Below are 26,857 nucleotides of genomic sequence, written 5' to 3' on the forward strand. Positions count from 1 at the left end.
CGTGTCCTGTATTAATATATACATATATCTCCCCTCATCAGGTATGAATTACATAAAAGCAATGAAAGTATGTTTTTTGACATGTAAGAGTTTAAAAAATAACTACATTGTTTAAAGTGTTTAAGTTTACTGTTATTACGGACATGTAAAAGTTCGCTTCAAGTCACGTCTGTGTGCTGCGTCACGCGTAGGCCTCCACAACTCTCTCCCCATATTTCGAACAAGGGTGATCAAAATCCCGAGATAGTACCATCATTGTACCTCATTGTACATCACCTAGCAGCAGCAGCGCCGCATCAGACACGCTTCTGGTGTGCTAAGACATAGAAAACAGCAGCCAAATTAATTATACTAGTTATAATAAAAGCCGCATTATATATAGCCTATATATAAATATATTTTTTTAACCTTTATATACCAGCTGACAGGGCTCTCAGCATTAGGTGAGATTTTTTTTTTCTTCAGAAAAATGAACATGTAACGTTATTGATATTGAATCAGCATCAGAATCAAATCACAAGATTTGAATTGAAATCGTGAAATTTGTCAAGCAAATATAAAACCAGTATAGCCTACCAGTCATTGTAGATGTAAACATTGTAACTTGTTGTCACTAAAATTCAGTTTAATTACCAAATTGACAATCATAAACACTTATTGTTATGCAAGGCTTTTTTTTTACATCCTGTTTTCCCCTCATTCATTATGCTGATGTCTTCAGATCCGTAAATTGCAACATTAAGCTTATTTTATTATCAACAGACTTGAGCAAACGACAGGATCAACTATTGTGACATCTACAAGATATAGGTACGTTTTATAAAAACATTTATTTCATTCATAAACCATGTTTCACATAAAACACAAAAACTAAGACAATAAACCAAAAAAGTTGTCATGTTGGTGTTTTATTTAGTGGTACTAGCAAATTTGTACAATTTTATTTCTATTTATTCTTTCATTTTTATTCTTAAATTGTTTACATTTGGTATTTTTAATTGTTGTTTTTTTTTTGCCTATATTAATGAGAGGTAAGATAAATGTAAGAATTTAAATATGTTTATGAAATTCTTAGAAATAAAAAGAGACAGAATTTGTGAATTAGTAAACACTTTGCAATTCATTTACTTAAAAGTTACTTTACTAGATGTAAAGGTGAACATAAATACTTGTAAATCGGTATAACAACATAATTTAATCTTGATTTTGACAGATTTTTAATGCAATCATCATTCTTTTACTAATGCTCACATCAATTCACTAATAAATGCTGGAATATTCCCATCAGCTACAAGTGAAGACGAGCATCAAACCATCAGGAAGAGCTGAAATCTGCAAAGACAGAGTTTATTGAAGGACCGTGAGAACATGAGTGATCCAGAACACTGCAGAGTGAAACACACTGAAGAACAAAGAGGTTGGTGTTTATTCCTGATTCATCATTAATGAGGCTGAAGAACATTAAGGTTATAAAGAAGTTTATCAGATTTAGTGTTTGTAGTAGAAAAAAACTAAAGAGTTGTGAAAAAAACTGTTAAACCAATAAGTAATATAGGGGACACTTTATATGTGCATTGGTACAAAATAGGACCTGAAACTCAATTTTTTTTTTGGATTTTCTTGTTTTGATCCAGTGGTCAATGCAGCAAGATTTGATAAACAACCATTGATTGTCAACATCTGGGGCCGCCTTCACAAAGCTATTTTAGACCGGTCTATATAGTGTTAGACACGTCTAAAATTTGCTCAGACTAGTCTAATGCAAGTTAGGCTGTTTCACAAAAATAAAGACGGACTTAATTTAGACTTAAAGGATTAGTTCACCCCAAAATGAAAATTTCCTAATAATTTACTCACCCCAATGCCATCCAAGATATCCATGTCTTTCTTTCCTCAGTGGGAGAGAAATTATGTTTTTTGAGGAAAAAATTTCTGGATTTTTCTTCTAACAATGGACGTCATTGGTCACCATCGTTTTTTATGTCCAAATCAATGCAGTTTCAAAAATCTTTGAAGTGTTTAAACGGGCTGTACGCGATCACAGCTGAAGAAGAGGTTGTTATCTAGCGAAACGATAGGTCATTTTCAAAAATAAATTATAATTTATATACTTTTTACCTTCAATAGTTCGGATTGAGCAGATCAACAAACGGACAGGGAACTACGTCATCACGTTGAAAGGTCACGCCGGCGCCGGCAGAAGTACAAACACATTTTAACAAAAAAAAAGGTAAAACAATGATGGCAGACGATTTTGAAGTTGAGGGAGAAAATGAGATCGTTTTTTCGCTTAGAAAGAGCGTTTGTCTTAGTCTTCATACAGTCGCATTGTAAACAGTGTACTTCTGCCGGCGCCGGCGTGACCTTTCGACGTGATGACGTAGTTCCCTGTCCGTTTGTTGATCAGCTCAATGCTGGCTCAACATCATGATGTCTTGTCCTTAGAAACATTGCTAAGAAACATTAGAAACATTGCTAAGCTACGTAATATGCTATCAGTTTCTGATGCAGAAAACTTAGTTCATGCATTCATGACCTCGAGACTGGATTACTGTAATGCCTTATTAGCTGGTTGTCCTGCATCCTCAATAAACAAGCTACAGTTAGTTCAAAATGCCGCCGCTAGAGTTCTTACGAGATCAAGAAAATATGATCATATAACACCGATTTTATCATCACTGCATTGGTTACCTATAAAGTTCCGTATTAATTACAAGGTATTGCTACTGACTTATAAAGCCCTAAACGGCTTAGCTCCAGTCTATTTAACGGATCTTCTATCGCCCTATAATCCATCGCGCTCTTTAAGATCACTAAATTCAAGGCTTTTGGTCATACCTAGGATATTCAGAACCACCAAAGGAGGGAGAGCATTTTCACATTTGGCTCCAAAACTCTGGAATAGTCTTCCTGATACTGTTCGTTGCTCAGACTCGCTCTCCCAGTTTAAAACTAGATTAAAGTCGCATCTCTTCAGCCAGGCATTCATATAATCCCACAGTTCAAACTACAATCCGGCCTCTAGCTCATAAATGCCAGAGGAGAACTGGCCCCCGACTGAGCCTGGGTTCTCCCGAGGTTTTTTTTCTCCATTAGGTCACCTGATGGAGTTTTAGGACACCATTAGGTCACTTGATGGAGTTTTTCGGTTTTTAGCTCCAGTCTATTTAACGGATCTTCTATCGCCATATAATCCATCGCGCTCTTTAAGATCACTAAATTCAAGGCTTTTGGTCATACCTAGGATATTCAGAACCACCAAAGGAGGGAGAGCATTTTCACATTTGGCTCCAAAACTCTGGAATAGTCTTCCTGATACTGTTCGTTGCTCAGACTCGCTCTCCCAGTTTAAAACTAGATTAAAGTCGCATCTCTTCAGCCAGGCATTCATATAATCCCACAGTTCAAACTACAATCCGGCCTCTAGCTCATAAATGCCAGAGGAGAACTGGCCCCCGACTGAGCCTGGGTTCTCCCGAGGTTTTTTTTCTCCATTAGGTCACCTGATGGAGTTTTAGGACACCATTAGGTCACTTGATGGAGTTTTTCGGTTCCTTGCCACTGTTGCCTTTGGCTTGCTCAGTTGGGGATATTTTGGGGATATTTAATTTAATTTTATCAATCAATAAATTCCTCTTGAAACAAACTTTGTTGTATTATTTAAATTGAATACTGTGAAGCTGCTTTGATACAATCTGTATTGTGAAAAGCGCTATACAAATAAACTTGACTTGACTTGACTTGACTTGTCAGCCATTGCAATGGACGATGGCATCGTCTATCGGCCCAACCCTACAATGGCTAATTAATTGTTCATTTTAAATTAGTAAGTATTTACAACATTTTTATTAAAATAAATGTAATATTTATCTGAGAGACTGTCAGAACTGTATTACTGTTGTATAGTTTTAAAATGTTAATATTATTTTAGATAATTGTGCAGTTGATCTAATATATGCTACAGAAATATGGGACTTTTAACTATCATTTCAGATGTGATGTGGAGAATGAGGAGAGTGAAGAGGAGGAGAAAAGAAGAGACAAGAAATGTTTCCCCTGCCGTCAGTGTGGAAAGAGTTTCGCACGCAAACATAATCTCGAGATTCACATGAGGATCCACACTGGAGAGAAACTGTTCACATGTGATCAGTGTGGGAAGAGTTTCGCACAAAAATCTCACTTTAAGAATCACATGAGGATCCACACTGGAGAGAAACCCATCTCACCCAACCTCCAATCCCTCCACTGGCTCCCTGTGCACTTTCGTACTGATTTTAAAATTCAAATGTCTGCATGGCCTGGCCCCCCAGTACCTGTCTGATCTGCTCGTGCCCTACACCCCCTTTCGTTCGCTCCGGTCGGCTGACCAGGTACTGCTGGTCCGTCCCCAAGACCAAACGTAAATCTAGAGGTGACAGCTCCGAGACTCTGGAATGAGCTGCCTTTGCACATCAGACTGACTGAGTCTCTTCCTGTTTTTAAATCTCATCTTAAAACTCATTTATTTTCTTTGGCTTTTAACTCAGTTTGAGGGTTGACTTTCAGTTTTGTATTATTGTTGCATTTATTTTTATTGTTATTTATTGTTTTATTATTTTTTTGTTGCGCCTCTGTTGTATGTTATTGTTTATTTATAGACTGTGTTCAGCACTTTGGTCAACAGTGTTATTTTTAAGGTGCTTTATAAATAAAGGTGGATTGGATTGGATTGGAGAAACCGTTCACATGTGATCAGTGTCGGAAGAGTTTCACACGCAAACATAATCTTACGATTCACATGAGGATCCACACTGGAGAGAAACCGTTCACATGTGATCAGTGTGGGAAAATGTTTTTCAGGGCTTCAGACCTGAAGAGTCACATGCTACACTTTTAGACCTTACCAGGTTTTTTCACAGTAAAATACTGGCAACACTGTTGCCAGTAATTTACTGTTAATTGTACAGTTCTTTACTGTAATCTACAGTATGTTACTGCAATGCACTAAATTAAAACTCGAGTTAACTAATTTCACTTGCAGAAACCGACTGCCTTAAATTGACCAACTGTCATTTAAATGTATTAACTAAAATGTATAATGCATTAATAAAGTGACCAAAGTATTTCAAACAATACAGACTCTGATAAGTGAAGCAGCAGCAGCTCCGTGTCCTGTATTAATATATAGGCTACATATCTCCCCTCATCAGGTATGAATTACATAAAAGCAATGAGAGTATGTTTTTTGACATGTAAGAGTTTAAGAAATGTTAACTACATTGTTTAAAGTGTTTAAGTTTACTGTTATTACGGACATGTAAAAGTTCGCTTCAAGTCACGTCTGTGTGCTGCGTCACGCGTGCTAGTCACACATTTTCATGCTAGTGATGGAGACCATGCGGTCTCAGAGAAAATACGCCATATTAGAGGAAAGTCCACAAATAACATGTGTTTTGGTGAAATAATACAATGAGTAAGTTGTAAGTGCCAGATAACTGTGAAAATGAGTGTCTGTACTAAAAAGTGTATCAGAAAGAATAATTCTGGCAAACATGAACACATTTTTAGGATTTATTCACATGGAAAATGTCATAAATGTTATCAGTGAATATCTCATAGTACATAATGCTTAATCTGTAGACACAGCAGTAAAGGTTACTGTATGAATATGTAGTTCTGTTCTATATTTTGTGATTACTACTCTTGAAATGACGCGCTGTCATTGATTGACATAAGAGTGATTGAACTGTTTTACATTGTATAAAAAAACAATACAGACTCTGATAAGTGAAGCAGCAGCAGCTCCGTGTCCTGTATTAATATATACATATATCTCCCCTCATCAGGTATGAATTACATAAAAGCAATGAAAGTATGTTTTTTGACATGTAAGAGTTTAAAAAATAACTACATTGTTTAAAGTGTTTAAGTTTACTGTTATTACGGACATGTAAAAGTTCGCTTCAAGTCACGTCTGTGTGCTGCGTCACGCGTAGGCCTCCACAACTCTCTCCCCATATTTCGAACAAGGGTGATCAAAATCCCGAGATAGTACCATCATTGTACCTCATTGTACATCACCTAGCAGCAGCAGCGCCGCATCAGACACGCTTCTGGTGTGCTAAGACATAGAAAACAGCAGCCAAATTAATTATACTAGTTATAATAAAAGCCGCATTATATATAGCCTATATATAAATATATTTTTTTAACCTTTATATACCAGCTGACAGGGCTCTCAGCATTAGGTGAGATTTTTTTTTTCTTCAGAAACGTTATTGATATTGAATCAGCATCAGAATCAAATCACAAGATTTGAATTGAAATCGTGAAATTTGTGTCAAGCAAATATAAAAACAGTATAGCCTACCAGTCATTGTAGATGTAAACATTGTAACTTGTTGTCACTAAAATTCAGTTTAATTACCAAATTGACAATCATAAAACACTTATTGTTATGCAAGGCTTTTTTTACATCCTGTTTTCCCCTCATTCATTATGCTGATGTCTTCAGATCCGTAAATTGCAACATTAAGCTTATTTTATTATCAACAGACTTGAGCAAACGACAGGATCAACTATTGTGACATCTACAAGATATAGGTAAGTTTTATAAAAACATTTATTTCATTCATAAACCATGTTTCACATAAAACACAAAAACTAAGACAATAAACCAAAAAAGTTGTCATGTTGGTGTTTTATTTAGTGGTACTGGCAAATTTGTACAATTTTATTTCTATTTATTCTTTCATTTTTATTCTTACATTGTTTACATTTGGTATTTTTAATTGTTGTTTTTTTTTTGCCTATATTAATGAGAGGTAAGATAAATGTAAGAATTGAAATATGTTTATGATATTCTTAGAAATAAAAAGAGACAGAATTTGTGAATTAGTAAACACTTTGCAATTCATTTACTTAAAAGTTACTTTACTAGATGTAAAGGTGAACATAAATACTTGTAAATCGGTATAACAACATAATTTAATCTTGATTTTGACAGATTTTTAATGCAATCATCATTCTTTTACTAATGCTCACATCAATTCACTAATAAATGCTGGAATATTCCCATCAGCTACAAGTGAAGACGAGCATCAAACCATCAGGAAGAGCTGAAATCTGCAAAGACAGAGTTTATTGAAGGACCGTGAGAACATGAGTGATCCAGAACACTGCAGAGTGAAACACACTGAAGAACAAAGAGGTTGGTGTTTATTCCTGATTCATCATTAATGAGGCTGAAGAACATTAAGGTTATAAAGAAGTTTATCAGATTTAGTGTATGTAGTAGAAAAAAACTAAAGAGTTGTGAAAAAACTGTTAAACCAATAAGTAATATAGGGGACACTTTATATGTGCATTGGTACAAAATAGGACCTGAAACTCAAATTTTTTTTTGGATTTTCTTGTTTTGATCCAGTGGTCAATGCAGCAAGATTTGATAAACAACCATTGATTGTCAACATCTGGGGCCGCCTTCACAAAGCTATTTTAGACCGGTCTATATAGTGTTAGACAAGTCTAAAATTTGCTCAGACTAGTCTAATGCAAGTTAGGCTGTTTCACAAAAATAAAGACTGACTTAATTTAGACTTAAAGGATTAGTTCACCCCAAAATGAAAATGTCCTAATAATTTACTCACCCCAATGCCATCCAAGATATCCATGTCTTTCTTTCCTCAGTGGGAGAGAAATTATGTTTTTTGAAGAAAAAATTTCTGGATTTTTCTTCTAACAATGGACGTCATTGGTCACCATCGTTTTTTATGTCCAAATCAATGCAGTTTCAAAAATCTTTGAAGTGTTTAAACGGGCTGTACGCGATCACAGCTGAAGAAGAGGTTGTTATCTAGCAAAACGATAGGTCATTTTCAAAAATAAATTATACTTTATATACTTTTTACCTTCAATAGTTCGGATTGAGCAGATCAACAAACGGACAGGGAACTACGTCATCACGTTGAAAGGTCACGCTGGCGCCGGCAGAAGTACAAACACATTTTAACAAAAAAAAGGTAAAACAATAATGGCAGACGATTTTTAAGTTGAGGGAGAAAATGAGATCGCTTTTTCGCTTAGAAAGAGCGTTTGTCTTAGTCTTCATACAGTCGCATTGTAAACAGTGTACTTCTGCCGGCGCCGGCGTGACCTTTCGACGTGATGACGTAGTTCCCTGTCCGTTTGTTGATCAGCTCAATGATGTCTTGTCAGCCATTGCAATGGACGATGGCATCGTCTATCGGCCCAACCCTACAATGGCTAATTAATTGTTAATTTTAAATTAGTAAGTATTTACAAAATTTTTATTTAAATAAATGTAATATTTATCTGAGAGACTGTCAGAACTGTATTACTGTTGTATAGTTTTAAAATGTTAATATTATTTTAGATAATTGTGCAGTTGATCTAATATATGCTACAGAAACATGGGACTTTTAACTATCATTTCAGATGTGATGCTGGAGAATGAGGAGAGTGAAGAGGAGGAGAAAAGAAGAGACAAGAAATGTTTCCCCTGCCGTCAGTGTGGAAAGAGTTTCGCACGCAAACATAATCTCGAGATTCACATGAGGATCCACACTGGAGAGAAACTGTTCACATGTGATCAGTGTGGGAAGAGTTTCACACAAAAATCTCACTTTAAGAATCACATGAGGATCCACACTGGAGAGAAACCGTTCACATGTGATCAGTGTGGGAAGAGTTTCGCACAAAAATCTCACTTTAAGAATCACATAAGGATCCACACTGGAGAGAAACCCATCTCACCCAACCTCCAATCCCTCCACTGGCTCCCTGTGCACTTTCGTACTGATTTTAAAATTCAAATGTCTGCATGGCCTGGCCCCCCAGTACCTGTCTGATCTGCTCGTGCCCTACACCCCCTTTCGTTCGCTCCGGTTTCGCACACTGGAGAGAAACCGTTCACATGTGATCAGTGTGGGAAGAGTTTCACACAAAAATCTCACTTTAAGAATCACATGAGGATCCACACTGGAGAGAAACCGTTCACATGTGATCAGTGTGGGAAAATGTTTTTCAGGGCTTCAGACCTGAAGAGTCACATGCTAGTTCATACACAGGAGAAACCACATTCATGTTCTTTGTGTGGAAAGAGTTTTTCTTATCTGCAGAATTTAAAAGTTCATCAGAAAATACATACTGGTGAAAAAGCTTATTTGTGCTTTGAGTGTGGGAAGCCTTTTATTACAGCTACACATTTGAAAAGACACGAGAGGATCCACACTGGAGAGAAATTGTTCACATGTGATCAGTGTGGTAAAATGTTTTTCAGGGCTTCAGACCTGAAGAGTCACATGCTACACTGTTAGACCTTACCAGGTTTTTTCACAGTAAAATACTGGCAACACTGTTGCCAGTAATTTACTGTTAATTGTACAGTTCTTTACTGTAATCTACAGTATGTTACTGCAATGCACTAAATTAAAACTCGAGTTAACTAATTTCACTTGCAGAAACCGACTGCCTTAAATTGACCAACTGTCATTTAAATGTATTAACTAAAATGTATAATGCATTAATAAAGTGACCAAAGTATTACTGTGAACTTATTTCATTTGAGGCCACTAAAAAGCTATTGTACATAAAAAGATTTCCACTGGACCAGCAACTACTCAAACACAGCCTGTTAAATAAAGCAACACACAGCATATCATCAATGTTTGTAGATCTTCTCCTGGACTGAAGCACAGGCTCTGCTCTTCAGCACAACGGTGACCCAAAAAAATACATTTTACAGTAAACTACTGGCAACAGTGTTACTGTTTTATAACTTACAGTTTATTACTGTTAAAATACATTCAGTGGGTGTGTCATTTCATCTTACACTGTTAGCCCTTTCAACCCCACAGGAAAATCCACTCTACAAAGAGTAAAAGTAACATTGACGCAGTGTTGCAGTGAGATAATTAAGTGAATATGTAAGTGATTGTTGAGCATTAGTGATGAACACCTGCTGTAAACAAGCAGAATCACTAAAGGAAAGAGAAACACAAGAACAGAAAATGGAGAAACACTAGCCTAGAAATCTAGATGCACCCTAGCGGCAGCAAAATGTATTTTGCAGCCAGGGTAGTCTAGCAACTCTCCGTTGACTTTCGTGCGGGAAAAACCTAAATTGGGTCAGGCCAATCACGTCGTGTATTGGTAGGCGGGGCGGGCTTAACAATGACGACAGAGTTGTGACGGTCCTGCTACTTGAAAACAAAGAAGAGCTGCTGCTGGAGAACAGTCTTTCGAATCAGCTTTGGCCGCGACTCTGGAGGACTTGGAGTTAAGTTTTTCTTTGAGAAAAGAGCAAAGAACGGCACTTAAGTCATTTTTAAAAAGGAAGATGTGTTTGTTGCCGGCTATCAACTGACGTCAGCGCCACTGTTGGGAAAACGCTCTGGTTGGTTGAAGCGCTGTCCTATTGCGTGCAGAGGGAATTTGAAAGACAGCCGTTTATCCCGCCCCTCGGATTGAGCCGTGTCTATGGTGAGTTGCCAGACCTAACATCTTGATGTAGCTAGAGAAACACAAGAAATGCAACTGACTTCCAGCCATTACACATTATTACACTTATTATTAACCAGTATGACTTTATTTCTGTCATACATCTACATAAGTTGTTATTGAGATGTTTAATTGAAAATGTTTGGTTTGAAGTTACCATTATAGAGATCAGTGTTTGCTTTAGTTGGGTTCTGGACTCTTGACGTTTTAACTTAAGTTTCTCTCTTGCTGTTTTGAACTGTATATTTTTAGGTCACACTTGTGCATACACGCATGGTTTGAGAATGATTAAATTATCATATAGCCTGTTTAATCACTAACCTCATTCAGAGTTTAATCCTGTATCAATAGTGTTACATTACCACCACTGTGAAACTACAGCAATGAGTTACAATGATGATTTTTTTAACACATCATGCACAACCAAAGAAACACAGCTACACTGTATTGTAGAAACACAGAGATATCAAAATGTTTTAATGCACTATATGATTTCAATATCCTTCAGAATAACTAGTTACAGAAATATTGCTGTAATTCATGTTGTATATTAACAGATGTACGATAAATATTAAATACCCATAAATTCAAAGCTTATATACTGGAGCTTATATATGTCCAGGATGGTTATGGCATCATCTCAACAGCCTAAAACACCTAATCATCTTTCTCTTGACTTTTTCTTGTCATAACAAATGTGATTTATAAGCACACAGTTAAAGCAGCCAGAGAGAAACTAATATTATAAAGTCAAGGGTCAAGAGCCCAACTAAAGCAAATACTGATCTCCATCATGGTGATAACAAACTTTATTATATTCAATAAAACATCAACAACTAAATATCTGTTAATTCTCAACAAGAACTTTTGTACATGTATGAAAGAAATCGTAAACTGGTTTGTAAACTGGTTTCACACTCGGTGGCTGGAAGTCATTTGTAGTTCTTGTGTTTCTCTTTTTTTCTGTTCTTGTTTCTCTGTCCTTCAGTGATTCTGCTTATCAGGTGTTCATCAGTTTCTCAATTCACTCACTTCTTTTCATTCACTCTGTCAAGGGGACTATATTGGTGAACTAATGTAGGGTATAGTGAATGAGGGTATAGGGTGTGATTGTGAAAACAGCCTCTGAGTGTCGATTTTGAGCACTGTTAATTTACAGTATATTTCTGTAGGCTATTTTTGATTTCTACGGTATATTACTGTTTTAATGGAAAATGGTATGATATTGTCAGAATTTGGCCTTTTTTTACAGCAAGGGTTAACAGTGTGTATAATATATTAAGGAAATTAAAATACAGTATATACTATGCAGAAACTCTTGTGACCGTAGGGCATGTTAAAAGATGAACTTGTAAATTTAATTTAAAATATAAAAGGTTTAAAGATGGACATTATTAACTTGAGAGATTGTTTATAAACTTTACAATGGGAACCTTATGTATAACAAGGAACAAATTGATTTATTGACTTATATAATTTATGTTTGAACATATATGGGTCATTCTATGAAAATGTCCACTTTTCTGTCCCTAGCCTTTACAGAAATATTACACTTAAAAAAAAACCTTTAGAGTTACAATTTCTTTACATTTTGAAATAAAACAATATGTTATTTGAACAATTACACCTTCTTGAGCCATCAATGTGGCAATATTTGATTTTTATTAATTAGAATTCCAAGCACCACAGAAGTGCTCGTCCCCACAGTCATGTACAGAGGGAAAATGCTTTATTTTGAGGTCAATAACAGATTTTTACACCATTTAAAATACAATAATGTATACATAACTATCAAACATATTATGTAAATAATATATTTAAAAAAAAAGCAGAATAAATATTATAAAATGTATAATGAAAGTAGTGGTCCCCTGGAGTTGTGTCACTGGTGTTACCGTTAAACAAAAATCTCTTATTTTGAAATAAAAATCACCCTGATGACATCACTTGACTTCCTTCTTCCAATTTCCTGAATATCTATGAAGAAAAGCCCATGGTAGATCCACTGTCTCTTTTCAGTTAGCAGAAATCTTCTCATTTATCTCATGATTTCATATGAAGCTTTTAGTTGAAGTCACTGGTATGCCCTACATTACTGTTAGGTAATTGTAAAAAACTAGAATACAAATGGATTAAACTACTTAATTTAGTTAGTATACCATGATTGACAACATGTGGTTTGTTACCTTGCAGCAGCCATTTTGTAAAATGAATTTTTCATGAAAATTGTCACTGGTGTCACCTTTCTTATGGGTAACACCGGTAACACCAGTGACTCCCATTTATAGATAAACTTTATTCAAAGCTATTCATTTAGATTATATGCCAAATGTAACTATTTAGTCTCATCTACTTAATTATAGTTGAAGAATAATGATCTTTGGTCTTATGCATTCCATTGGTGATTCATTGCGTCACTGGTGTTACTGTCTTTTTTTTTTCTGTCACATTAAATACAATGTCACATGTGACATAGTAATAATGTTACATCCATTTAATTCTGCTACACTCAAAAGTTAAGATTTAAAGGATTGCATCATTATTTGATTTTAACTGGTTTTCAAATATTTTCATTGAGCAAATAGATGGTAGTGCAGATGAACGAACCTCATTCAAGCACACTTTTAACAAACCTGATTAAAATAAATAAAACAATCTCCTTATTTTTTGCATTAGGCCTATTATTATTTTTAGGTAACTCTGTCTACATGTGCTGAAAAAAATTATAAATAATATTTCATAAAAACCTTTAATATTGCCAAAGTAGCAAGGTAACACCATTGACAAAAAAATGGTACATGTGGTCTTTAAATAAATGTACAAAATACATAAAAAAATCATTAAGCCGTCATTTATGTGTATTCATAAAGTCAAAGGGTAGTCTAATAATGTGGTGCAAGTTTAAATGTTAGAAAAAGAAATACATTTTAAGACATCTTGCCATACCAAAAGTGGACGTTTCTGTAGAATGACCCATAGGCTATAGTGTTCTCAGAAATGAAGGGAAACATTAGAAGGATTACTCTGGATACAAAGGTTTAATTATTGGATTGTTCTGATAATAGTAAATGTATGAAATGTAACCATAATTAACCAGATAAATAATTGTAGGATGTGATATGTTTATGCAACAATTACTACCCAAGGGGGTAAACACTTAATTTTGATAGTCCGTTTGTTGAGACTATACTAGTTATTAGTAGCGCTGCTCAAACAATACAGACTCTGATAAGTGAAGCAGCAGCAGCTCCGTGTCCTGTATTAATATATATATATATCTCCCCTCATCAGGTATGAATTACATAAAAGCAATGAGAGTATGTTTTTTGACATGTAAGAGTTTAAGAAATGTTAACTACATTGTTTAAAGTGTTTAAGTTTACTGTTATTACGGACATGTAAAAGTTCGCTTCAAGTCACGTCTGTGTGCTGCGTCACGCGTGCTAGTCACACATTTTCATGCTAGTGATGGAGACCATGCGGTCTCAGAGAAAATACGCCATATTAGAGGAAAGTCCACAAATAACATGTGTTTTGGTGAAATAATACAATGAGTAAGTTGTAAGTGCCAAACGTGTACTAAAAAGTGTATCAGAAAGAATAATTATGGCAAACATGAACACATTTTTAGGATTTATTCACATGGAAAATGTCATAAATGTTATCAGTGAATATCTCATAGTACATAATGCTTAATCTGTAGACACAGCAGTAAAGGTTACTGTATGTATATGTAGTTCTGTTCTATATTTTGTGATTACTACTCTTGAAATGATGCGCTGTCATTGATTGGCATAAGAGTGATTGAACTGTTTTACATTGTATAAAAAAACAATACAGACTCTGATAAGTGAAGCAGCAGCAGCTCCGTGTCCTATATATCTCCCCTCATCAGGTATGAATTACATAAAAGCAATGAAAGTATGTTTTTTGACATGTAAGAGTTTAAAAAATAACTACATTGTTTAAAGTGTTTAAGTTTACTGTTATTACGGACATGTAAAAGTTCGCTTCAAGTCACGTCTGTGTGCTGCGTCACGCGTAGGCCTCCACAACTCTCTCCCCATATTTCGAACAAGGGTGATCAAAATCCCGAGATAGTACCATCATTGTACCTCATTGTACATCACCTAGCAGCAGCAGCGCCGCATCAGACACGCTTCTGGTGTGCTAAGACATAGAAAACAGCAGCCAAATTAATTATACTAGTTATAATAAAAGCCGCATTATATATAGCCTATATATAAATATATTTTTTTAACCTTTATATACCAGCTGACAGGGCTCTCAGCATTAGGTGAGATTTTTTTTTTCTTCAGAAAAATGAACATGTAACGTTATTGATATTGAATCAGCATCAGAATCAAATCACAAGATTTGAATTGAAATCGTGAAATTTGTCAAGCAAATATAAAACCAGTATAGCCTACCAGTCATTGTAGATGTAAACATTGTAACTTGTTGTCACTAAAATTCAGTTTAATTACCAAATTGACAATCATAAACACTTATTGTTATGCAAGGCTTTTTTTTTTACATCCTGTTTTCCCCTCATTCATTATGCTGATGTCTTCAGATCCGTAAATTGCAACATTAAGCTTATTTTATTATCAACAGACTTGAGCAAACGACAGGATCAACTATTGTGACATCTACAAGATATAGGTAAGTTTTATAAAAACATTTATTTCATTCATAAACCATGTTTCACATAAAACACAAAAACTAAGACAATAAACCAAAAAAGTTGTCATGTTGGTGTTTTATTTAGTGGTACTAGCAAATTTGTACAATTTTATTTCTATTTATTCTTTCATTTTTATTCTTACATTGTTTACATTTGGTATTTTTAATTGTTGTTTTTTTTGCCTATATTAATGAGAGGTAAGATAAATGTAAGAATTTAAATATGTTTATGAAATTCTTAGAAATAAAAAGAGACAGAATTTGTGAATTAGTAAACACTTTGCAATTCATTTACTTAAAAGTTACTTTACTAGATGTAAAGGTGAACATAAATACTTGTAAATCGGTATAACAACATAATTTAATCTTGATTTTGACAGATTTTTAATGCAATCATCATTCTTTTACTAATGCTCACATCAATTCACTAATAAATGCTGGAATATTCCCATCAGCTACAAGTGAAGACGAGCATCAAACCATCAGGAAGAGCTGAAATCTGCAAAGACAGAGTTTATTGAAGGACCGTGAGAACATGAGTGATCCAGAACACTGCAGAGTGAAACACACTGAAGAACAAAGAGGTTGGTGTTTATTCCTGATTCATCATTAATGAGGCTGAAGAACATTAAGGTTATAAAGAAGTTTATCAGATTTAGTGTTTGTAGTAGAAAAAAACTAAAGAGTTGTGAAAAAAACTGTTAAACCAATAAGTAATATAGGGGACACTTTATATGTGCATTGGTACAAAATAGGACCTGAAACTCAATTTTTTTGGGGGATTTTCTTGTTTTGATCCAGTGGTCAATGCAGCAAGATTTGATAAACAACCATTGATTGTCAACATCTGGGGCCGCCTTCACAAAGCTATTTTAGACCGGTCTATATAGTGTTAGACACGTCTAAAATTTGCTCAGACTAGTCTAATGCAAGTTAGGCTGTTTCACAAAAATAAAGACGGACTTAATTTAGACTTAAAGGATTAGTTCACCCCAAAATGAAAATTTCCTAATAATTTACTCACCCCAATGCCATCCAAGATATCCATGTCTTTCTTTCCTCAGTGGGAGAGAAATTATGTTTTTTGAGGAAAAAATTTCTGGATTTTTCTTCTAACAATGGACGTCATTGGTCACCATCGTTTTTTATGTCCAAATCAATGCAGTTTCAAAAATCTTTGAAGTGTTTAAACGGGCTGTACGCGATCACAGCTGAAGAAGAGGTTGTTATCTAGCGAAACGATAGGTCATTTTCAAAAATAAATTATAATTTATATACTTTTTACCTTCAATAGTTCGGATTGAGCAGATCAACAAACGGACAGGGAACTACGTCATCACGTTGAAAGGTCACGCCGGCAGAAGTACAAACACATTTTAACAAAAAAAAAGGTAAAACAATGATGGCAGACGATTTTTAAGTTGAGGGAGAAAATGAGATCGCTTTTTCGCTTAGAAAGAGCGTTTGTCTTAGTCTTCATACAGTCGCATTGTAAACAGTGTACTTCTGCCGGCGCCGGCGTGACCTTTCGACGTGATGACGTAGTTCCCTGTCCGTTTGTTGATCAGCTCAATGCTGGCTCAACATCATGATGTCTTGTCAGCCATTGCAATGGACGATGGCATCGTCTATCGGCCCAACCCTACAATGGCTAATTAATTGTTCATTTTAAATTAGTAAGTATTTACAACATTTTTATTTAAATAAATGTAATATTTATCTGAGAGACTGTCAGAACTGTATTACTGTTGTATAGTTTTAAAATGTTAATATTATTTTAGATAATTGTGCAGTTGATCTAATATATGCTACAGAAACATGGGACTTTTAACTATCATTTCAGATGTGATGCTGGAGAATGAGGAGAGTGAAGAGGAGGAGAAAAGAAGAGACAAGAAATGTTTCCCCTGCCGTCAGTGTGGAAAGAGTTTCGCACGCAAACATAATCTCGAGATTCACATGAGGATCCACACTGGAGAGAAACTGTTCACATGTGATCAGTGTGGGAAGAGTTTCACACAAAAATCTCACTTTAAGAATCACATGAGGATCCACACTGGAGAGAAACCGTTCACATGTGATCAATGTGGGAAGAGTTTCGCACAAAAATCTCACTTTAAGAATCACATGAGGATCCACACTGGAGAGAAACCCATCTCACCCAACCTCCAATCCCTCCACTGGCTCCCTGTGCACTTTCGTACTGATTTTAAAATTCAAATGTCTGCATGGCCTGGCCCCCCAGTACCTGTCTGATCTGCTCGTGCCCTACACCCCCTTTCGTTCGCTCCGGTTTCGCACACTGGAGAGAAACCGTTCACATGTGATCAGTGTGGGAAGAGTTTCACACAAAAATCTCACTTTAAGAATCACATGAGGATCCACACTGGAGAGAAACCGTTCACATGTGATCAGTGTGGGAAAATGTTTTTCAGGGCTTCAGACCTGAAGAGTCACATGCTAGTTCATACACAGGAGAAACCACATTCATGTTCTTTGTGTGGAAAGAGTTTTTCTTATCTGCAGAATTTAAAAGTTCACCAGAAAATACATACTGGTGAAAAAGCTTATTTGTGCTTTGAGTGTGGGAAGCCTTTTATTACAGCTACACATTTGAAAAGACACGAGAGGATCCACACTGGAGAGAAATTGTTCACATGTGATCAGTGTGGTAAAATGTTTTTCAGGGCTTCAGACCTGAAGAGTCACATGCTACACTGTTAGACCTTACCAGGTTTTTTCACAGTAAAATACTGGCAACACTGTTGCCAGTAATTTACTGTTAATTGTACAGTTCTTTACTGTAATCTACAGTATGTTACTGCAATGCACTAAATTAAAACTCGAGTTAACTAATTTCACTTGCAGAAACCGACTGCCTTAAATTGACCAACTGTCATTTAAATGTATTAACTAAAATGTATAATGCATTAATAAAGTGACCAAAGTATTACTGTGAACTTATTTCATTTGAGGCCACTAAAAAGCTATTGTACATAAAAAGATTTCCACTGGACCAGCAACTACTCAAACACAGCCTGTTAAATAAAGCAACACACAGCATACCATCAATGTTTGTAGATCTTCTCCTGGACTGAAGCACAGGCTCTGCTCTTCAGCACAACGGTGACCCAAAAAAATACATTTTACAGTAAACTACTGGCAACAGTGTTACTGTTTTATAACTTACAGTTTATTACTGTTAAAATACATTCAGTGGGTGTGTCATTTCATCTTACACTGTTAGCCCTTTCAACCCCACAGGAAAATCCACTCTACAAAGAGTAAAAGTAACATTGACGCAGTGTTGCAGTGAGATAATTAAGTGAATATGTAAGTGATTGTTGAGCATTAGTGATGAACACCTGCTGTAAACAAGCAGAATCACTAAAGGAAAGAGAAACACAAGAACAGAAAATGGAGAAACACTAGCCTAGAAATCTAGATGCACCCTAGCGGCAGCAAAATGTATTTTGCAGCCAGGGTAGTCTAGCAACTCTCCGTTGACTTTCGTGCGGGAAAAACCTAAATTGGGTCAGGCCAATCACGTCGTGTATTGGTAGGCGGGGCGGGCTTAACAATGACGACAGAGTTGTGACGGTCCTGCTACTTGAAAACAAAGAAGAGCTGCTGCTGGAGAACAGTCTTTCGAATCAGCTTTGGCCGCGACTCTGGAGGACTTGGAGTTAAGTTTTTCTTTGAGAAAAGAGCAAAGAACGGCACTTAAGTCATTTTTAAAAAGGAAGATGTGTTTGTTGCCGGCTATCAACTGACGTCAGCGCCACTGTTGGGAAAACGCTCTGGTTGGTTGAAGCGCTGTCCTATTGCGTGCAGAGGGAATTTGAAAGACAGCCGTTTATCCCGCCCCTCGGATTGAGCCGTGTCTATGGTGAGTTGCCAGACCTAACATCTTGATGTAGCTAGAGAAACACAAGAAATGCAACTGACTTCCAGCCATTACACATTATTACACTTATTATTAACCAGTATGACTTTATTTCTGTCATACATCTACATAAGTTGTTATTGAGATGTTTAATTGAAAATGTTTGGTTTGAAGTTACCATTATAGAGATCAGTGTTTGCTTTAGTTGGGTTCTGGACTCTTGACGTTTTAACTTAAGTTTCTCTCTTGCTGTTTTGAACTGTATATTTTTAGGTCACACTTGTGCATACACGCATGGTTTGAGAATGATTAAATTATCATATAGCCTGTTTAATCACTAACCTCATTCAGAGTTTAATCCTGTATCAATAGTGTTACATTACCACCACTGTGAAACTACAGCAATGAGTTACAATGATGATTTTTTTAACACATCATGCACAACCAAAGAAACACAGCTACACTGTATTGTAGAAACACAGAGATATCAAAATGTTTTAATGCACTATATGATTTCAATATCCTTCAGAATAACTAGTTACAGAAATATTGCTGTAATTCATGTTGTATATTAACAGATGTACGATAAATATTAAATACCCATAAATTCAAAGCTTATATACTGGAGCTTATATATGTCCAGGATGGTTATGGCATCATCTCAACAGCCTAAAACACCTAATCATCTTCCTCTTGACTTTTTCTTGTCATAACAAATGTGTTTTATAAGCACACAGTTAAAGCAGCCAGAGAGAAACTAATATTATAAAGTCAAGGGTCAAGAGCCCAACTAAAGCAAATACTGATCTCCATCATGGTGATAACAAACTTTATTATATTCAATAAAACATCAACAACTAAATATCTGTTAATTCTCAACAAGAACTTTTGTACATGTATGAAAGAAATCGTAAACTGGTTTGTAAACTGGTTTCACACTCGGTGGCTGGAAGTCATTTGTAGTTCTTGTGTTTCTCTTTTTTTCTGTTCTTGTTTCTCTGTCCTTCAGTGATTCTGCTTATCAGGTGTTCATCAGTTTCTCAATTCACTCACTTCTTTTCATTCACTCTGTCAAGGGGACTATATTGGTGAACTAATGTAGGGTATAGTGAATGAGGGTATAGGGTGTGATTGTGAAAACAGCCTCTGAGTGTCGATTTTGAGCACTGTTAATTTACAGTATATTTCTGTAGGCTATTTTTGATTTCTACGGTATATTACTGTTTTAATGGAAAATGGTATGATATTGTCAGAATTTGGCCTTTTTTTACAGCAAGGGTTAACAGTGTGTATAATATATTAAGGAAATTAAAATACAGTATATACTATGCAGAAACTCTTGTGACCGTAGGGCATGTTAAAAGATGAACTTGTAAATTTAATTTAAAATATAAAAGGTTTAAAGATGGACATTATTAACTTGAGAGATTGTTTATAAACTTTACAATGGGAACCTTATGTATAACAAGGAACAAATTGATTTATTGACTTATATAATTTATGTTTGAACATATATGGGTCATTCTATGAAAATGTCCACTTTTCTGTCCCTAGCCTTTACAGAAATATTACACTTAAAAAAAAACCTTTAGAGTTACAATTTCTTTACATTTTGAAATAAAACAATATGTTATTTGAACAATTACACCTTCTTGAGCCATCAATGTGGCAATATTTGATTTTTATTAATTAGAATTCCAAGCACCACAGAAGTGCTCGTCCCCACAGTCATGTACAGAGGGAAAATGCTTTATTTTGAGGTCAATAACAGATTTTTACACCATTTAAAATACAATAATGTATACATAACTATCAAACATATTATGTAAATAATATATTTAAAAAAAAAGCAGAATAAATATTATAAAATTTATAATGAAAGTAGTGGTCCCCTGGAGTTGTGTCACTGGTGTTACCGTTAAACAAAAATCTCTTATTTTGAAATAAAAATCACCCTGATGACATCACTTGACTTCCTTCTTCCAATTTCCTGAATATCTATGAAGAAAAGCCCATGGTAGATCCACTGTCTCTTTTCAGTTAGCAGAAATCTTCTCATTTATCTCATGATTTCATATGAAGCTTTTAGTTGAAGTCACTGGTATGCCCTACATTACTGTTAGGTAATTGTAAAAAACTAGAATACAAATGGATTAAACTACTTAATTTAGTTAGTATACCATGATTGACAACATGTGGTTTGTTACCTTGCAGCAGCCATTTTGTAAAATGAATTTTTCATGAAAATTGTCACTGGTGTCACCTTTCTTATGGGTAACACCGGTAACACCAGTGACTCCCATTTATAGATAAACTTTATTCAAAGCTATTCATTTAGATTATATGCCAAATGTAACTATTTAGTCTCATCTACTTAATTATAGTTGAAGAATAATGATCTTTGGTCTTATGCATTCCATTGGTGATTCATTGCGTCACTGGTGTTACTGTCTTTTTTTTTTCTGTCACATTAAATACAATGTCACATGTGACATAGTAATAATGTTACATCCATTTAATTCTGCTACACTCAAAAGTTAAGATTTAAAGGATTGCATCATTATTTGATTTTAACTGGTTTTCAAATATTTTCATTGAGCAAATAGATGGTAGTGCAGATGAACGAACCTCATTCAAGCACACTTTTAACAAACCTGATTAAAATAAATAAAACAATCTCCTTATTTTTTGCATTAGGCCTATTATTATTTTTAGGTAACTCTGTCTACATGTGCTGAAAAAAATTATAAATAATATTTCATAAAAACCTTTAATATTGCCAAAGTAGCAAGGTAACACCATTGACAAAAAAATGGTACATGTGGTCTTTAAATAAATGTACAAAATACATAAAAAAATCATTAAGCCGTCATTTATGTGTATTCATAAAGTCAAAGGGTAGTCTAATAATGTGGTGCAAGTTTAAATGTTAGAAAAAGAAATACATTTTAAGACATCTTGCCATACCAAAAGTGGACGTTTCTGTAGAATGACCCATAGGCTATAGTGTTCTCAGAAATGAAGGGAAACATTAGAAGGATTACTCTGGATACAAAGGTTTAATTATTGGATTGTTCTGATAATAGTAAATGTATGAAATGTAACCATAATTAACCAGATAAATAATTGTAGGATGTGATATGTTTATGCAACAATTACTACCCAAGGGGGTAAACACTTAATTTTGATAGTCCGTTTGTTGAGACTATACTAGTTATTAGTAGCGCTGCTCAAACAATACAGACTCTGATAAGTGAAGCAGCAGCAGCTCCGTGTCCTGTATTAATATATATATATATCTCCCCTCATCAGGTATGAATTACATAAAAGCAATGAGAGTATGTTTTTTGACATGTAAGAGTTTAAGAAATGTTAACTACATTGTTTAAAGTGTTTAAGTTTACTGTTATTACGGACATGTAAAAGTTCGCTTCAAGTCACGTCTGTGTGCTGCGTCACGCGTGCTAGTCACACATTTTCATGCTAGTGATGGAGACCATGCGGTCTCAGAGAAAATACGCCATATTAGAGGAAAGTCCACAAATAACATGTGTTTTGGTGAAATAATACAATGAGTAAGTTGTAAGTGCCAAACGTGTACTAAAAAGTGTATCAGAAAGAATAATTATGGCAAACATGAACACATTTTTAGGATTTATTCACATGGAAAATGTCATAAATGTTATCAGTGAATATCTCATAGTACATAATGCTTAATCTGTAGACACAGCAGTAAAGGTTACTGTATGTATATGTAGTTCTGTTCTATATTTTGTGATTACTACTCTTGAAATGATGCGCTGTCATTGATTGGCATAAGAGTGATTGAACTGTTTTACATTGTATAAAAAAACAATACAGACTCTGATAAGTGAAGCAGCAGCAGCTCCGTGTCCTATATATCTCCCCTCATCAGGTATGAATTACATAAAAGCAATGAAAGTATGTTTTTTGACATGTAAGAGTTTAAAAAATAACTACATTGTTTAAAGTGTTTAAGTTTACTGTTATTACGGACATGTAAAAGTTCGCTTCAAGTCACGTCTGTGTGCTGCGTCACGCGTAGGCCTCCACAACTCTCTCCCCATATTTCGAACAAGGGTGATCAAAATCCCGAGATAGTACCATCATTGTACCTCATTGTACATCACCTAGCAGCAGCAGCGCCGCATCAGACACGCTTCTGGTGTGCTAAGACATAGAAAACAGCAGCCAAATTAATTATACTAGTTATAATAAAAGCCGCATTATATATAGCCTATATATAAATATATTTTTTTAACCTTTATATACCAGCTGACAGGGCTCTCAGCATTAGGTGAGATTTTTTTTTTCTTCAGAAAAATGAACATGTAACGTTATTGATATTGAATCAGCATCAGAATCAAATCACAAGATTTGAATTGAAATCGTGAAATTTGTCAAGCAAATATAAAACCAGTATAGCCTACCAGTCATTGTAGATGTAAACATTGTAACTTGTTGTCACTAAAATTCAGTTTAATTACCAAATTGACAATCATAAACACTTATTGTTATGCAAGGCTTTTTTTTTTACATCCTGTTTTCCCCTCATTCATTATGCTGATGTCTTCAGATCCGTAAATTGCAACATTAAGCTTATTTTATTATCAACAGACTTGAGCAAACGACAGGATCAACTATTGTGACATCTACAAGATATAGGTAAGTTTTATAAAAACATTTATTTCATTCATAAACCATGTTTCACATAAAACACAAAAACTAAGACAATAAACCAAAAAAGTTGTCATGTTGGTGTTTTATTTAGTGGTACTAGCAAATTTGTACAATTTTATTTCTATTTATTCTTTCATTTTTATTCTTACATTGTTTACATTTGGTATTTTTAATTGTTGTTTTTTTTGCCTATATTAATGAGAGGTAAGATAAATGTAAGAATTTAAATATGTTTATGAAATTCTTAGAAATAAAAAGAGACAGAATTTGTGAATTAGTAAACACTTTGCAATTCATTTACTTAAAAGTTACTTTACTAGATGTAAAGGTGAACATAAATACTTGTAAATCGGTATAACAACATAATTTAATCTTGATTTTGACAGATTTTTAATGCAATCATCATTCTTTTACTAATGCTCACATCAATTCACTAATAAATGCTGGAATATTCCCATCAGCTACAAGTGAAGACGAGCATCAAACCATCAGGAAGAGCTGAAATCTGCAAAGACAGAGTTTATTGAAGGACCGTGAGAACATGAGTGATCCAGAACACTGCAGAGTGAAACACACTGAAGAACAAAGAGGTTGGTGTTTATTCCTGATTCATCATTAATGAGGCTGAAGAACATTAAGGTTATAAAGAAGTTTATCAGATTTAGTGTTTGTAGTAGAAAAAAACTAAAGAGTTGTGAAAAAAACTGTTAAACCAATAAGTAATATAGGGGACACTTTATATGTGCATTGGTACAAAATAGGACCTGAAACTCAATTTTTTTTGGGGATTTTCTTGTTTTGATCCAGTGGTCAATGCAGCAAGATTTGATAAACAACCATTGATTGTCAACATCTGGGGCCGCCTTCACAAAGCTATTTTAGACCGGTCTATATAGTGTTAGACACGTCTAAAATTTGCTCAGACTAGTCTAATGCAAGTTAGGCTGTTTCACAAAAATAAAGACGGACTTAATTTAGACTTAAAGGATTAGTTCACCCCAAAATGAAAATTTCCTAATAATTTACTCACCCCAATGCCATCCAAGATATCCATGTCTTTCTTTCCTCAGTGGGAGAGAAATTATGTTTTTTGAGGAAAAAATTTCTGGATTTTTCTTCTAACAATGGACGTCATTGGTCACCATCGTTTTTTATGTCCAAATCAATGCAGTTTCAAAAATCTTTGCAGTGTTTAAACGGGCTGTACGCGATCACAGCTGAAGAAGAGGTTGTTATCTAGCGAAACGATAGGTCATTTTCAAAAATAAATTATAATTTATATACTTTTTACCTTCAATAGTTCGGATTGAGCAGATCAACAAACGGACAGGGAACTACGTCATCACGTTGAAAGGTCACGCCGGCGCCGGCAGAAGTACAAACACATTTTAACAAAAAAAAAGGTAAAACAATGATGGCAGACGATTTTGAAGTTGAGGGAGAAAATGAGATCGCTTTTTCGCTTAGAAAGAGCGTTTGTCTTAGTCTTCATACAGTCGCATTGTAAACAGTGTACTTCTGCCGGCGCCGGCGTGACCTTTCGACGTGATGACGTAGTTCCCTGTCCGTTTGTTGATCAGCTCAATGCTGGCTCAACATCATGATGTCTTGTCCTTAGAAACATTGCTAAGAAACATTAGAAACATTGCTAAGCTACGTAATATGCTATCAGTTTCTGATGCAGAAAAGTTAGTTCATGCATTCATGACCTCGAGACTGGATTACTGTAATGCCTTATTAGCTGGTTGTCCTGCATCCTCAATAAACAAGCTACAGTTAGTTCAAAATGCCGCCGCTAGAGTTCTTACGAGATCAAGAAAATATGATCATATAACACCGATTTTATCATCACTGCATTGGTTACCTATAAAGTTCCGTATTAATTACAAGGTATTGCTACTGACTTATAAAGCCCTAAACGGCTTAGCTCCAGTCTATTTAACGGATCTTCTATCGCCCTATAATCCATCGCGCTCTTTAAGATCACTAAATTCAAGGCTTTTGGTCATACCTAGGATATTCAGAACCACCAAAGGAGGGAGAGCATTTTCACATTTGGCTCCAAAACTCTGGAATAGTCTTCCTGATACTGTTCGTTGCTCAGACTCGCTCTCCCAGTTTAAAACTAGATTAAAGTCGCATCTCTTCAGCCAGGCATTCATATAATCCCACAGTTCAAACTACAATCCGGCCTCTAGCTCATAAATGCCAGAGGAGAACTGGCCCCCGACTGAGCCTGGGTTCTCCCGAGGTTTTTTTTCTCCATTAGGTCACCTGATGGAGTTTTAGGACACCATTAGGTCACTTGATGGAGTTTTTCGGTTCCTTGCCACTGTTGCCTTTGGCTTGCTCAGTTGGGGATATTTTGGGGATATTTAATTTAATTTTATCAATCAATAAATTCCTCTTGAAACAAACTTTGTTGTATTATTTAAATTGAATACTGTGAAGCTGCTTTGATACAATCTGTATTGTGAAAAGCGCTATACAAATAAACTTGACTTGACTTGACTTGACTTGTCAGCCATTGCAATGGACGATGGCATCGTCTATCGGCCCAACCCTACAATGGCTAATTAATTGTTCATTTTAAATTAGTAAGTATTTACAACCTTTTTATTAAAATAAATGTAATATTTATCTGAGAGACTGTCAGAACTGTATTACTGTTGTATAGTTTTAAAATGTTAATATTATTTTAGATAATTGTGCAGTTGATCTAATATATGCTACAGAAACATGGGACTTTTAACTATCATTTCAGATGTGATGCTGGAGAATGAGGAGAGTGAAGAGGAGGAGAAAAGAAGAGACAAGAAATGTTTCCCCTGCCGTCAGTGTGGAAAGAGTTTCGCACGCAAACATAATCTCGAAATTCACATGAGGATCCACACTGGAGAGAAACTGTTCACATGTGATCAGTGTGGGAAGAGTTTCGCACAAAAATCTCACTTTAAGAATCACATGAGGATCCACACTGGAGAGAAACCCATCTCACCCAACCTCCAATCCCTCCACTGGCTCCCTGTGCACTTTCGTACTGATTTTAAAATTCAAATGTCTGCATGGCCTGGCCCCCCAGTA

At 35.2% G+C, this 26,857-nt stretch overlaps 4 long non-coding RNA genes across 4 annotated transcripts; all 4 read left to right on the forward strand.

Annotated features, from left to right (window-relative positions):
- The first annotated feature begins 739 nt into the window (after positions 1–739).
- On the forward strand, positions 740–4,410 carry LOC309506796. Its single transcript, XR_014208915.1, has 3 exons — positions 740–810; positions 1,289–1,417; positions 3,994–4,410. It is a non-coding gene; the product is annotated as an uncharacterized lncRNA (long non-coding RNA).
- A 2,101-nt stretch (positions 4,411–6,511) lies between these two features.
- Positions 6,512–10,090, forward strand: LOC309506800. Its single transcript, XR_014208919.1, has 3 exons — positions 6,512–6,582; positions 7,061–7,189; positions 8,437–10,090. It is a non-coding gene; the product is annotated as an uncharacterized lncRNA (long non-coding RNA).
- Positions 10,091–15,071: 4,981 nt separating this feature from the next.
- Positions 15,072–18,134, forward strand: LOC309506805. The gene is made up of 3 exons (XR_014208924.1): positions 15,072–15,165; positions 15,642–15,770; positions 17,030–18,134. It is a non-coding gene; the product is annotated as an uncharacterized lncRNA (long non-coding RNA).
- A 5,530-nt stretch (positions 18,135–23,664) lies between these two features.
- LOC309505530 lies at positions 23,665–26,620 on the forward strand. Its single transcript, XR_014208478.1, has 3 exons — positions 23,665–23,758; positions 24,235–24,363; positions 26,538–26,620. It is a non-coding gene; the product is annotated as an uncharacterized lncRNA (long non-coding RNA).
- The last annotated feature ends 237 nt before the right edge of the window (positions 26,621–26,857 follow it).

This window comes from Leuciscus leuciscus (genome assembly GCF_965113295.1).
Source record: "Leuciscus leuciscus genome assembly, chromosome: 9".
NCBI lineage: Eukaryota > Metazoa > Chordata > Actinopteri > Cypriniformes > Leuciscidae > Leuciscus > Leuciscus leuciscus.